The following is a 14,760-nucleotide window of genomic DNA, read 5'->3' on the forward strand; positions in this document are numbered from 1 at the left end:
GTGGATGGATGAATGGGTGGATGGACAGGTGGATGGGTGGGTGGATGTATGGATGGGTGGATGGATGAATGGGTAGGTGAGGTGGATGGATGGATGAATTGGTGGATGGATGGGTGGGTGGATGAATGGGTAGATGGATGGATGAATGGGTGGGTGAGGTGGGTGGATGGGTGAATGGGTGGGTGGATGGATGGATGGATGGATGGATGGATAGATGGATGGATGGATGAATGGAGGAATGGGTGGGTGAGGTGGGTGGATGGGTGAATGGATGGATGGATGGATGAATGGGTGGATGAATGGGTGGGTGAGGTGGGTGGATGGATGAATGGGTGGATGGGTGGGTGGATGGATGGATGTATGGATGGATGGGTGAGTGGGTAAGTGGCAGGGGTGTTAGTTACTGGATTGCTGGTGAGTTACTGGGTTTTGACATTACCCTGTGGACCTGGATGGCAACTGTGTGGCTGGAGTACTGCCACTCTCACTGCTGTGCCTGGGGCAGACATTGCTACCATTAGACATTGCTAATCCACCATCATGGCGGGACCCTGGATGCCTGCAGTCCCCCGGCAGCCCCAGGCCCATCAGTGTCCGAGACGACACCTGTTTGTCTTGCTGCTGGGAATCATGGGGACGATGATACCCCTTCCCAGTTGCTTGTGTCTTGACTAAGCCCAAACCCAAAGCACTTTCTCTGTGGGAGAAGAGGGTGGGCTGTGGCTGGCCTCTGGTGGGACTCCACTGCCCCACAGTGCTGGTTAGTTCAGCTCTTCCTGCAAAAGCAAAGCCTTTCCCTCCAGGGACGAGCTCTACCAGGGCCTCCCTGGGCATGAGTACCACCTGGGAGTGCAGCCCTTCCTCCATCACCTGCAGGTCCACCGGCCAGGGGTCGAGCCCCGGACAGCCTGGACATCAGCTGGAGCCGGGCCAAAGAGGGGGTCACGGGGGAGGGCGGGGTCCTGGCAGAATCTTAGGCAGGACTAGGAAAAGATCAGGAGACGTCTCTCCTGAAATTCAAACAATTGGACAATCTGTTCTGGATCGATTTAGAAGCACTGGAGTGGAAAAAAATTAGAAAATATAGTGTGAAAGCTATTTTCTCTCCCTCTAAGCTCACTTGGGCAGAGGAATGAGCTGGAGTTTATTTGTGGACTGTCCAAGGCCCTGACCAGGGCCTCGCACCTCCTCCCTCTGCCTCTCTGAGACCCCCTGCTCCACTGCCTGGTCCACTTATCACCAATGCCTGCTGCCTCCTCCTCCATGACCAGTTCTGGGCTGGCAATAGGGGGTCTCAGAGAGGCAGCATCCCTGTTGGTTCTAGGAACCAACAGCATATAGGAACTCAGACATGGACGTGGCTAAGGTGGATGTTTGTGTTCAACAGGCACCCTGAGGGAGGTCTTTCTGTCCCTCTCTCCCACACTGTCAGACAAGGCCTCTCCATGCCAAGGTTGAGGTGTCTCTGCCTAGTTCATTCCTATATCCCCAGGGTCCAGGCCATGGAATCAGGGCTGGCACATAGTGGGTGCTCAGTAAAAGTTTCTTGCCTAAATGATGGAAGAAAGGAAGGGAGGGGGGAAGGAAGGAAGAAAGGAAACTGAGGCTTTAAATGAAGTGACATAGTCTGTTAGAGATGGAGGTGGGATTGGAATCAGATCCATTGCCCTCAAGACCTGATTTCCCCCCACCCCCGCCGCCCATCACTGGGGCCAGGAGCTAGGTCTGAGACATTTAGGGGCCTCCCACACCGACGACCCCTTTCTTTCCCCAGCACAGTGCATCTCACTCCTCCTAACACAACTCCTACATTTAATCTTTCACGACTTGAGCCAAATGCTGATTGTTTTAAAATAAGCATGTTCAGTGTGAGGCCAGACCGGAGTGGTGGGAAGGGCAGGAGAGCCGAAAGCCAGAGCCTTCTTTCCACATGGTCTCAATTGTCCCCGAAGGGAGCAACTCCCTCTCCACGGTGGTGTGGGGAGTTTCTGAGGCTGGAGGAGTTCGCCCAGGGGTAGGGTCTGCCAGGACATTGTGAGTGTGGGGACATCTGGCACTGGTGGGAAATGGGACCAGTGGATCCCAGAATGGTCTCTTCTGTTTTTCCCCTATCACTGGGAGAGGGGGCTGTTCCCAGTAATGGGGAAGTGGTTTCATTTTAGGGACTTGCAGCTCCCTCCTCTTTCCCCTTCATCCCCAAGGGCCAAGGCCAAGAGCCCGAGTCCTACAAAGAACTTGGGCTTGAAAACTCAACAGCTCAGGTCCAAGTCCCAGAATCTCAGCAGCTGTGTGATCTTCAGCAGGCAACGCAACCTCTCCAAGGCTTAGTTTTCTCATCTTCAGGCTTGGGCAGTAGCCCCTCCTTTTCTGAACGTTGGAGGAGACGATACTTGTGAAACACCCAGGATAGTGCTGAACACATTGGAGGTGCCCAAGGAATGGCCTTTTCCTCCTGTCTGCACCTCACGGGAGGCCAGGGCTTATGCACGGTTTCACTCTTACTTTGGTTCTGCCTCTGTGGCCTGGAGTCTTCATGGGCTACTGCCCTGGGCAGGTTCCCTGGCTGACAATGAGAGGTGGAGTTGCAGTACAAGGGGACCCTTTCAGCCCCAAGTGTCTGAGCTTCCATCCTTAGCCACGTTGGGGACTTGTGGGTGGTGCCAGGTATGGCCAGCGCTGCAGCCTGGAGGGAGCTCCGTGTTGGGAAGTCAGAGATCTGGGTGCCAGTTCCAAGTCTGCCATATATGAGCTGTGTGACCCTCTGGGAGTGACAGCCTCTCCGGGTCTCTGTGTCCTCACCTGGGAGTCATGAACAGCCCTTACCTGCTTCTCAGGGTCACCGTGCTGCTCACCTAAAAGAACCTATGTGACAGCGTTGAGCAGGCCCCGACCTGAGGAGAGGATGGGAGAGAAAAGGGCAGCCCTGGTGACTGACCCCTCCTAACCACCTAGCACGGGCTCCGAGTTTCACATAGGTCACCTCATTTAATCCTCACACCACCCAAGTAAAGAGGCCTAGCACCCTACTTCACAGGTAAAGAGACAGCCTAAGTCATATGTCCAGGATCATAGGGCCAGCTGGGTTCCCTCCCCGAGGCCAGCCTGCATGTTCTGTCCTCTCTCTGGCCATGGCTTTGGCCACCGTCCGCCAGGCCTGAGCCCAGCACCCGCCTGCCCCTGGAATTCTGCACTTGCCATCCCGGTCCCGATTGCTTTCCTGTTGACAAAATGCTTTCATAAATACTTTTTGATGTTACCTCTCCATTCCCCGGAAATTTTTGAGCTAACACTCCCCCAAAGCAGCAGCACACTAATTAGACTTCCATAATACCGTTTACCCAGATGTCGACCGATGCTACGTAATTTAGCAGTTTTCTCCCCGTTATAAGGGACGTTCCTTTTTGGAAAGCAGGAGGCCTTCTCTTGAAGGCTGGGCCATGGCATCGGGCCTGAAGAGAGGACTCTTGGGGTAGAGGGTTGTCTGCCCTGGACTTCCCCGCTCCCCACGGTGAGCTCCTGGAAGGGCTGGACTGGGTCAGGGGATAGCCAGCCTGAGTGTGGGGCCTTCTCCTGGAGGGACTTTGCTCTGCCCCTCAGTCCCTGCTCCCTGTCAAGCCCCTTGGTGTCAGGAGGCTGCAGCGGCAGAGCCCAGCTAGGGAAGGTCAGAGGGCCCCATGCTCAGCAGACAGGGCAGATATGTTCGTTATCCATCCTGTTGTTTCCAAAGTACAGACTCAGTATCAGGACAGATCTCTAGTTTGGGGACGACTAAGCAGAGGATTCAACTGAGGAAGTGGAGCCTGGTGCTTGCTCTTCTGTGGGGGGTGACGGAGAGGACTTGGGGAGTCTGTGTCTGAAGCGGGTACAGTTCTGGGTTCTAAGTCTGGTGTCTGGGGGTCTGCCCTCCTTGCCTCCCCCAGCAATGCACCGTTCAGTGGTTTATTCTTCCTGGGGATTCGGCCCCCGTGGGAACAGCCCACAGAGCAGGACAGCAAACCTGAGACCAGAGATCACAGGGCCAGGGCAGCTGAGAAGTCCACCTGGCGGCGCAGCAGGCTTGGGGTGTCAGGGGCCACAGGTGTGGAGGCAGATGAGGTGGGAGGAGGCTGTTGTCTGTTTACATCTGGAGGGGCCAGCCAGGATTTGCAAGGGCTCGGCAAGGCGACCGAGAGCCGCTTCCTACCACCTTTGAAAGCACCTGTTTCCCTCGCTGTCCAGCCATTGCCACCAGGGAGTCCTCCTGGGCGTGGACTGCCCCGAGTAAGGACAGGCCTGGCTCACTGCGGGTCAGTATGGCTGACCGCGCTCTGATCGGTGATTGGTGATCGGTGCAGCAGCTGATCCATTCGAGAGGTACATCCTTCCATCCTGGCCCGGCTCTCGGAGCTGGATCGCACCCACCCAGCAGCTTCCATGCCAATTACACAGAGTGTGGGTGGGAGGCTCATTAACCTCCAGAAGTGGAACTGGTCCAGGGAGTGGTGAGGGTGGACAGGGGCCCTCCAGCCGACAATGGGGGGTTAAGTGTGCCAGGTCAGGGGTGGGGGAGCTGGCTCAGCACCATCCCTGTGGTCTCCGCTGCAGCTCTATTTGCATAATTTTGAAGTTGATTGGCCTAAAGGCAACTTTGCTTAATCACAGCTGACAAGTCTCTGGTTGAAACAGCAGCTGCTGCCAATTAGCCGCGTTGGTGCCTTGGTTTGTTATAACTCTCTAGGCAGCAACCCCCAGCTCCCCCTCCTGCCCGCCCCCTAATCTGCTTCAGAAGGAACCAGCAGGACCAGGTAGCTGCCCAGAAAACCTGCTATAGGCTCCAGCCCAGGTCTTCTCAGACTTGCAGCTGCTGGGGAATGGGTTAGCACGCAGCCTCTGATTCAGCCGGAAGGGTGGCGTGAGAGCCTGCATTTCCAGCAGCTTCTGGGAGACGCCAGGGTTGCTGGTTTGTGGGCTGTGCTTGGGGTAGCAATGATCTCACCCAGAAGTTTGCAAACTGGGGCTGCCTGTTTGTGTGAATAAAGTTTTATTGGAACACACCATCACTGATTCATGTAGGATTGTCTACAGCTGTTTTTTTGTCTACAACTGCAGAGTGGACAAAGACTGGGTGGCTTGCAAAGCTGGCCCAGCAGCTCTTCCTTGAGTGGGCATCAGAACGCCCTGGAAAGCTGGGACAGATGCAGATCCCTCGGCCCCCACCCTGGTTCTGATCCTACAGGTCTGTGCAGCCCTGGTGTGGCCACGTCCGGGGATCTCTTTGTTCATCTTGGCCTACCCTGGGTACCATCCCCATTAGATGGCTGGGGAAACTGAGGCTCCGAGCGGTCTCGCACTTGTCTGAGGTCCCAAGCTAGTCAGCTCTGGCCGATTCCCACCGCATCCTGCGTCATTGACCGAGGTCCCTCTCCCCAGCGTGCACCACGTCCCAGCTGGGTTCCCTGGCTTGGTCTGCTCCAAATCTGGATTCCACGTCGGGGCCTGCTGTTTGTAACCGTGGGGAAGTCACAGAATGACATGTCCTGTTGCAGGAGCATGATGTGTGGGAGACCAGGTCTGTCAAGGGCACTGCAGAGGGCAGTTGACCCCTGGGGGTTATGATCGCCCTACTCCACATCGATATGGGTGGTTTACACTGTGTGATGTCTCTCCCCTCCCTGCCCCAGACTGCGAATCCTCTGAGGGCCAAGATGGAGACCCATCCTGCCATAGTGGAATCACCTGAGGTCAGGGAGCTGCTGCCTGTGAGCCTGTGAAGGAGGCAGCAATTCCCCAGCAGTGGCTCAGGCAGGGCCCTACGTGCTCTTCGTCTCAAGTCACCCTCCCCATGACCTGGAGGGCCAGGATGGAGGCATGGCACCCTCCACAAAGGAAGAAACCAAGCCTCCTCGAGGCAGGTGACCCGCCAGGCAGGTAATGACAGCATAAGCAGCAGCATTGTGATTCTGTGGCCCAGGTGATGTGGGGCCACCAGCTCAGTTCAAAACACGGAAATACAGGAGGATGTTATATGGCCCAGTGTCCTCAGTTTACAGATGGGGAAACTGAGGCACAGAGCGTTTATGACTGGGAGGGTCTCAAAGGGATGAGGTGTCTGTGGGCTCAATAGGAGGAGGCTGGGAATTCGTGCCGATTCCCTGCTGGAATTGGACAATTCTGGCACCACGCCCAGCAACCTGGGACTGTGAACCGGAAAAAACGCTGCTGTCTCAAGGACCCCAGCCAGGACAAAGCAGCTTCTGCAGTCTCCACCCAGGCCCCCGTGTGGGTCTCAGCTGCCCAGAGAGGTGGGCCTGTGTGCAATGGATGGGGCTGGGGGATACTGTAATCATTGTTTTCCTTTACATATATTTTGAACCTTGATTTTCTGTTTTATTTTCTGGACTCCAGGCCATGGAGTCAGGCCCATTTCTCTCCCTGCTTCCTGGTATTCTCCCTCAGTGGTCCTTGCCAAGACTTCTTTGTTTACTTGTTTGTTTGTTAATCATATAAGAAACATCCTTGACCCATCCCCCAGCATGAGGGCAGGAGTGTCAGCCTGTGCACCCGCAGCAGGGCCCACTTCACCCCACATCCCCCTGTATGCCTCGCTATAGCCAGATGTGGTCTCAAAAAGTACATTTTATTTACAGTTCTTTTTAGCCTTCTAGAAAGGGTACTATGCTGAACTTCCTCTTTGGAGACTTTACTTTCTCTGTAGCTTCATAGCGGAGATGCCCCGTGACGTTCTGTGCGGCCGCAGTGCATTTGGGTAGCTGAAGAGTGTTCTGGTGTTTGGCCATAACATCATGCATTTTCCTATTCATCCACTGGGCCGTCTCCAGGGCTGTTTCCAGGGTTTCCCATAGCGCTGCTGTGAGCTTTCTAGAAGCTGGTCCCCTCGGCCGAGAGGGAATGTTGGTGCTGTTCCTCCCCCACAGTCGCTGAGGCAAGGACCCACCGTGCAAGAGGATGTGGTCACAGTGGCCTCCCTGAGCCTGCACTGGGATTACCCTCCCTCCAGGTGGCCCTCAGCCCAGTCTGCCAGGCAGGCCGGTCTTTGTGCTGCTAACCTCTGTCAAAGGTGAACTTTTAAAATTCCTGCATCGCAGGGTGATTGCAAGGAGTAAGTGTCATTGGCGGACCCATACTTTGCTGTGTCATAGGTGCTCCAGATCTGGCGCACAGGAGGTCTGCTTTGTACCATAACAAAATCCACAGGGAAGCCCAGGCTCAGAGAGACAGAGAAATGTGCCCAGGATCACACAGCTGAGAAGTGGCAAGGCCGAGACTTGAACCCGTGTTCAGACCCCAAGCTCAGAGCCCTTTTGTTTCTCTGCTGCTGTGCTGAGCCCCAGACAAGAGGCAGGAGGGACTTTGTGTGCCTTGTACCCTTCTGACAGGAACACTGCCCCACCCCACCCCCGCCCCGCTGCCCGGCTCATCCTTCAGGTGTCCACACCAGACCCCCTGGTCTGACTCCCTAGCCAGGCAGCCCGGGACGAGTTACTGAAACTCTGCACCTCAGTTTCCGCATCTGTAAATTGGGGATAATCACAGTACCTCCTAATCATGAAGATTAAATAAATACCACCCCCACCCCCGGCCCCCTACCCCATCAGGCTGCATCGGGCACTCTGGGCACCCACAGCCCCCCGGTTTCCCATGGTGGGACTCATCGCTCTGGGCTGCCATTGTCGGGACTGTGGCTAGATAAGGAACACCCAGACCAGTCTGAACTCGCTCTCTGTCCACCGAAAGGAATGGAAAAAGGAGGTTTATTTCTGGCCTGGCTCAGGATGGGCAGGCTTCCAGGGATGGGTGGGAGGCAGAGGAGGGCTGGCCTTCTTTATGGCTGTGTTTAAATGCCACCCAGAAGCCAGCCAAGGGCGCCGCCGAGGTACCACGATGCATGAAGGCCCACGGGTGGGAGACGGCCATGGGCTGGGGGAGTGCCTGGCAGCCAGGAAATGTGCCTGCAGAGGCCAGCCAGGCCCCTGTGCTGAGTCCAGACGGTCATGGAAGCCACTGATGTGTTTCAAACAGTGGCGGCTGTGGGCACCCCCCGCCCCGTTCCTGCCCCACTCCCACCGCATTCCTACTGGCAGGGAGGACCCTCTGCTCCTGGGTGGGGACAGGCCAGGGATACGGGGGGCAACAGCAGGAAGGTCAGCCCAGCATGGAGTCAGGCGGGCGCCACACACCCGCTGTGGGCTCTCGGGCTCTCTGTGGGCTAGTGTGGGGACCGTTCATTTTACCCACACCCCTCGCCGGGCAGTGCTGGCCAGAGGGGCTTGTGCAGTGGTGTCACTAACCTCCATTGCCCAGCAGAGACTGAGGGCCACGGGAAGGAACCCACATGTACTGTGCCAAGCATCTGCCGAGGTGTGCACCTGGAGCCCGGTGGCCTCGGTGTGAGCCCCAGCTCTGCTGCTTCTAGCTGTGGGATCTCACAGGGCGTGTCTCCAGTATGCTCACCTGTAAAATGGGGCTCTTGCTAGTGCTCTGAGGATGCACAAGGCAGTGAGACCAGAGCCTGGAGTGCGTGGGGACTACGGGAGCAGCCGCTGCCATCCTGGGTCTGGGAGGTGGCGGCCCTAGGCCGAGGCGGGAGCTGGACTCTTGCAGGGCTGACTCAGCGCCCTAACCCCACTCCCCGCCCCGAGGAGCACGCTGAATTCTTGTCAGCACACACACGCCAGCCTGCGCTGGAAAACACTCTTTTGCCTATACAAGGCCCGACCAAGTTGCTCTCCTTTTATTGGGGTTTAGGGTTGGTGGCAACCAGGAGCCAGGGAAGAGGCCAGCAGCTGCAGGGAGACCGCAGCCAGCAGGGAAGGCTTCTGGTCCCTCGGTCACAGGGCTTCGCAGGTAAGGAGCAGCCTGTGGAGGTTTCCAGGTCCTCACTGTGCAAGGGCACCTCTGTTCCTTCACACTGGGCCTGGGGTCCCTGCCCTGGCTAAGCACTCCATCTAAGGGAGAAGCCAGGCAAGGCTGCTAAGTGACCCAGTCACCGAAGAATGGGAGGGGCCAGGGTGACAGCTATGCCAGTGGGGTAAGAGGGGGAGCAGGCTCTGTTCGAGAGGGGCGGGAGCCCTGCGGGGGTACACAGATGCTGGCGCTACTACGTACCTGCTGTGTGACTTTGAGCAAGTTGCTGGCCGACTCTGTGCCTCTGTGTCCTTGTGTCAAGAGCCTTGCACAGAGAGGGGTTGGAGAGAAAGCCAAAGGCTCGGGGCAGGGTCTGGCATGGCTTGAGAGCTGCGGGAGGCCTAGGGAGTGCTCTCAGGATGCCCTAGTCATGGCCTGGAGGGCGTTTAGTTGGCTTCACAGGGGTGAGGTGGGTCTGTTCAGCCCATTTCGGAGTCTGCAGTCCCAGTCCAGCATCACACTGGTATGAAATAAGTGAATAGATGAATGAATGAATGAATGAATGCACTGGCCCCTCCCAATACCCCTTCAAGGTGGGTATGTTGTCCCCATTTACAGATTGGGAAACTGAGGCTCAGGGCTTTGGCTTTTCTTCGCTCCAGTGAGGAAGGGGTTCTAGGGACCAGGGAGGCGGAGGGAGCTGAAGAGAAACCCAGGGCCACCCTGCCCCCGCCCACCGAGGCAAGCGCCGCGCCTGTCTTTCCTCTTCCTGCCCTGACACTTTAAGTGATTCATTCTTCATGTGATATTTTTGTGTTTCTCCAGTGGGAAAAAAAAATCCCTCTGGGATTTCCAGGGGTTATTTTATCTCCATGGTGCAACCAAATAATTCAGGAGGACAGAGAGAAACAAAGGGTTGCTGAGTTGCAGAAGGCCCACGATTATCTCAGCCAAGCTGTCCCCTTAATAGGGGAGGAAACTGAGTCTGGCCTGGAGCCCCTCGCCCTGTGACCCAGGGTGGCCCTGAGGAGGACAGTGGGGCATCTAGGGCCTCCAGCAGGGTTGGGGTTTGCAGCTAAGCCCCTTTCAGCTGTGTTTCTTGCTCAAGTCCCCTCTTCGCCAGGCCTCAGCTTCCTCATCTGTAAAATGGGATCACAGCGGTGCCTACTTCCAACATTCAAGAGAGTAGCACACCCAGAGAACTTGATGGGGGCAGAACTGGCCCAGGCCGGGGGCTCAAAAGGGGAAACCATTGGAACAGCTGAGTTTGTAACTTGGACCCAGAGCCCAGCTGGCTGGGGCATGGTGGATTCAGTGGAGAAAGGTGTCAGTGAGGGACAAGAGCCTTATTGGGGATACACTGTAATGTTTATCCACTGATGGAGGGATTTGGGGAGATAGGAGAGGTTTCCAGGTTGGTGGTCACCTTTATGCCTTCCCAATTCCAGCACCCAGGCCAGCACCCTTCATGGCAGCGTGCTTCTCCTTGTGGCCCTGACCCTGAGAGTAGCCCCATGGAGCAAGTGGTATACCCGCCTGGTAGGGGCACAGTGGAGGCCCGGGGGGTGTGAGCTGGCCCACCTCGGCTGCCTCGGACTCAGGGCGACCTGTCCCACCAGAGCCCTGGAGTTGGGTTCTAGGCTAAAGTAACGGGCTTCCACCCAGGGCTGATGGCCCACGGTCACTCCTGGGGGTGGCCGTAGAAGTTGAGGCCCTGTCTCAGCTGAAGGAGATCTCCTGCCTGGATCTCTGCTGTTCCCATCTGGAAGTTTGCTCTTTGCAATAAAACAAACTAGGCCAATGAGTGCTAATGGAGACTCTATGGCCAGCAGACATTTATTCAGCACCTACTGTGTACAAAGCATGGTGGGGCAATGCAGAGGCACAAAATTTCCCACCCTTGAAGAACTCGTACCAGGCAGGGAAGCAGTAAACCAACAGATAAGGCAGAGGGAAATCAGGGCCAACTAAAGGAACAGGCAAAGCATGGAAAGAAGAACTGGGGAAATCAGACGTAGACATGGAGTTCAAACACACTTTCCTTTGCCAAGGGGCACAGGACCCTCTCTGGTACCTAAACCATCAGCTTTGGGAACAGTGGAGTTGGTAACATCAGATAAGAACCCTTTATGGATCAACTGCTAATGTTCTGGGTGCCCTGCTAGCTTCTGGTCCTTTCTATCTTTGGTATACCCGCAAGGTGTGGAGCACGGCTCCCGTTTCACAGATGAGGAAACGGAAATCAGTGAAGTAACTTGCCCTAGATCACCCGGCTAGTTAGTGATAAAACTCTGATCCAAGGCCAGGGAGACTCGCTGCAAAGCCTATGTGGTCGCCCCCAGCACCCTGTTTGGAGTTGAGCAGACCTGGGTTCAGATTGCAACCCTGCCACCCTCCAGCTCTGGGCAATCACTTAGTTTCTCTGATCTGTGGTTTGTTTATCTCAGAAATGGAGATGATCATTGCCTATGTTCATTCAGCCAATTAACATGTGTTTATAAAGGGCCTACTACGTGCCAGGCCTGTGCTGCCCACAGAGATGAGCAAAAAGGAAATGGTCTCAGCAGGGCTGGGTTCGGGGGTGTGACCGCTGCAGGGTTAGGCGTTGGGTCGGCAGGGCTCAGGTCACATTGGCCGTTACTGGGCTGTGAGGTGCTGGCCCTTCTCACTCGCTGTCAGCCGTAGAGCCCAGCACCCCAGCTGCAGGTGAACGGCTGCCTGTCTGTCCTTCTCCAGCCATGTACTCCGGCTGCCTCAGTCCTGGCCAGCACAGCGAGGAAAGATGTCCTAGTTCCCTCCTGCCGCTTCCTCCCGCAGGTATGAAGGGGTCACAAAGACGTGCTTTGATCTCACTTCATATGCAGGCATGGAGCCTCGTGAAGTGTTTATTCCTGGACTTCACGTTTCGGAGTGAGATTTCATAACCTCTAAGTGGATGTCCTGAAAACAAAAGTTCGCAAAGTCAGGATTAGGTCTGCATTACCGAGGAAAGACCCTGGAGACTGGGAAACCTGCGGAGGTTAAACATCCCTGATGACACATGTGTGCACCCGTGTGTGTGCTGTGTGTGCTGTGTGGAGAGAGGCATGCATACAAGTGCTGCCTGTGGGGGTAAACACTCTTATGAGTCGTAGAGACAGGACACAGGAGCAGACCCCGGGGTTTGAGTCCCCTCTCTGAGCCCCGCATTCTCCATCTGCGTAACAGGGAGACTGAGGGTGCAGCCTAGGGCTGGGTGGGAAGGGAACGGGTGAGGAACGGGGAGCACTGTGCGCCGTGCTCCGCCTGCGGCTTGGGTGCTCTGCAGCTGTCTCCTTGTCTGTACTTGCTGCCCTTCTGCTGGGCCGCTGCCTACCCGCAGGACTGTTGGTGGGGCCCCAGACAGCCGTGCCCTGTTGAATTGCTAATCCGTGCTAATGCTACCACTGCTAATCATCGTGCCTACATAGAATTACGGATCATTATGTAATCTGTTGTCTGTGACTGCCTCCCCCCAGGCTGTAAGGCTCATGGCAGCAGGAATCCCCCACGCCCAACACTGTTGGTCGACAGTAGAGACTCCTTAGGTGATCCCTGAGTGGCGACCGGGAGAGAAACCACTCCCTGAACAGTGGGGTCAGGAGGGCGGGTAGCCGGGGCTGCTTATGGGCGAGGTGGCACCTGAGCCAGGTCCCGTGGGCGGGTTCAGTTTGGACATACAAGGTGGGGAAAGGGATGTCCAGGGGCAGGATCAGCTGGGCAAAGGCCTGGACTCCTGAGTGCCGCCACCTGCCGCTTCATGCCCAGAATGCTGGGCAAGACCTGTCCTTACCCCAAGGTCAGCCTCCCGCCCCCCACGACAGTAGAGCAGGTGGGACGTGTTTAGGGAACAGGCCACGTGTCCTTTGTTCTCCATCCTGTGGGGTTCAGGCCGGAGCGTCGTCCTTGTTTAAGGAGGGCCAGTCCCGGGGCAGAGGTCCCGGTTCTGCCGCCCTCAGCTGCCCACGCTCAGTTCTCCCAGCTCACTCTCAAGTTAGGACACAAACCAGGCAGGCTTCACAGAGTGCTCCTGCCCGTGCTGGCCCCGGGTGAACCCCACCCAGCCCCTGCCCTAGCCTCAAGACAGGCCGAGACCACCCTGGGGAGGGGGGATGTCAGAGTGTCAGAAGCTCACCTGGGGAGTGGGAGAATCACAGCGGGAGCACTGCCCTAAGAGATGACCGCCCCAGATGAGCCTCCAGGCTGCGGATTTGGAGAGAGGAAGGGGGTTCCTAGCATAGGGGAACAGCATGAGTAAAGGCCCAGAGGCACCACAGACTCACAGGGCTGAAGCTCCAGGAACAGGGAGGGCAAGAGGGCCACAGGGCCAGGCCACAAGGGGCCTCAGGTGAAAGCGCAGCCTTGAACCCAAGAAGTCAGGTAGGTGATTAGGTGGGTACTTGGGAAAGCTGAGTCTAGGGGCCCTAGGGCTTGGGTTGGTGAAAGAGGCAGAGTCAGAGACCGCAGCAGCAAGAAGCACGTGGCCAGGCCTGTCCAAGGCTTCGATGCCTCTCTTCCTCTAGTTGGTGAATTAGTTGCCGATGTTCATCCCCATTCTAGGGCTGAGGACACTGAGGCCCAGGTGTCACCCCAGGTCACATGGGATGTGGATACAGAAGGTGGAGCCAGGACTTGGCCCCAGGCAGAGGGCTCGACTCCCAAGCCCTGCTCCCATAGACCCAGTCCTGCAATGGGCTGGAGGTGTGCTTGGTCGTGCCCAAAAGTGGGGCGTGGTGGGCTGAGGAGGGGCTGGTGGGAAGCCCCCAATGCTGTGGGGGGTCTCCAGGCATCAGGCCAGCGTCCAGGCCTGTGGGAGCCTGAGGTCCTAGCCCCGCCCCGCAGGCCCTCCTGCATCCCGCCCTGCCGAGCCTGGCTGACACAAAAACAGATCCGTTGCTGTTCCTGGTGGGGTTTAATTCATCTTCTCAGCTCTGTTTCTCTTCACGTGCCCTCCTTCCTCTCCTTCCCCAGCCTCACCAAGTTCGGTGTTTAAAAATAATCCTCAAATCTCCGAACAGCAGTCCCAGGCTGACCCAAGGGGTGGCCCGCAGAGATGCATGCCTGACTCGTGATTCTGGCCGTGGTCAAACGAGCGTTCAGGAACGTCCCACTCTGCCAGAACGTTCTTCCAATTGTTTCAGTTTTGTTATTGGCCATGGACTACCATCTTAGGCAGTTTACCAATTTTCAGAGAAATAGAACCTGGGAGGATAAATCTAATCTCTGTGGTAAATGTGCTTTCTGGGAGTCCTCGGGAGGCCTCAGAAGCTTTTTCAGTGCCAGGAGGTAGAGTGAACTTTGCTACTGAGTAGCTGTGTGACCTTGGGCAAGTCACTTCACCTCTCTGAATCTCAGCTTCCCCCTTCTGAGATGGGAGCTTGGTGATCCACCTCCTCAGGCTGACATGGGGGTCACCTGAGACAGTGCGGTAAATACCAGGGTTCAGCCTGGCGCACCCCAAACTCTGCCAGTGTGAGCCAGCCCAGGTTAGCAGCCCCAGGTTGCAGGCAGTGCAGGGCCCACAGGAGGATGGAGGATGGCGGACACCCTTCCAGGCCTGTTCTTGGGCTGCCGGAGTGATGTCCCACAGACCTCATTTGTGGGGCCTCTCAGGTGATGGTGCCCAGTGGTGTAACATGCCATCGTCATCAGAGCTCACTGAGCCCAGGTCCCCTCCACACACGCCATCATCATCAGAGCTCCCAGACCCTAGCTCCCTCCACACACGCCTTCGTCATCACAGCTCTCCCGGCCCTGGTCCCCGCCGCACACCCACCATCATCACAGCTCCCAAACCCTAGGTCCCCTCCGCACACCCGCCATCATCACAGCTCCCAAACCCTAGGTCCCCTCCGCACACCCTTCGTCATCACAGCTCCCAAACCCTAGGTCCCCTCC

General features: G+C 56.7%; 1 protein-coding gene across 1 annotated transcript in view; it reads left to right on the forward strand.

Moving 5' to 3' along the window:
• Nucleotides 1-8,751: 8,751 nt before the first annotated feature.
• Nucleotides 8,752-14,760, forward strand: part of KIAA1644 (KIAA1644 ortholog) — a 61,647-nt gene continuing 55,638 nt past the window's right edge. The window contains exon 1 of the mRNA XM_011934774.1: nucleotides 8,752-8,844. The gene's annotated coding sequence lies outside the window, so the exon portion shown is untranslated. The remainder of the gene's footprint in view (nucleotides 8,845-14,760) is intronic.

This window comes from Colobus angolensis, unplaced genomic scaffold (genome assembly GCF_000951035.1).
Source record: "Colobus angolensis palliatus isolate OR3802 unplaced genomic scaffold, Cang.pa_1.0 Scaffold138, whole genome shotgun sequence".
In the NCBI taxonomy this organism is placed as follows: Eukaryota; Metazoa; Chordata; class Mammalia; order Primates; family Cercopithecidae; genus Colobus; species Colobus angolensis.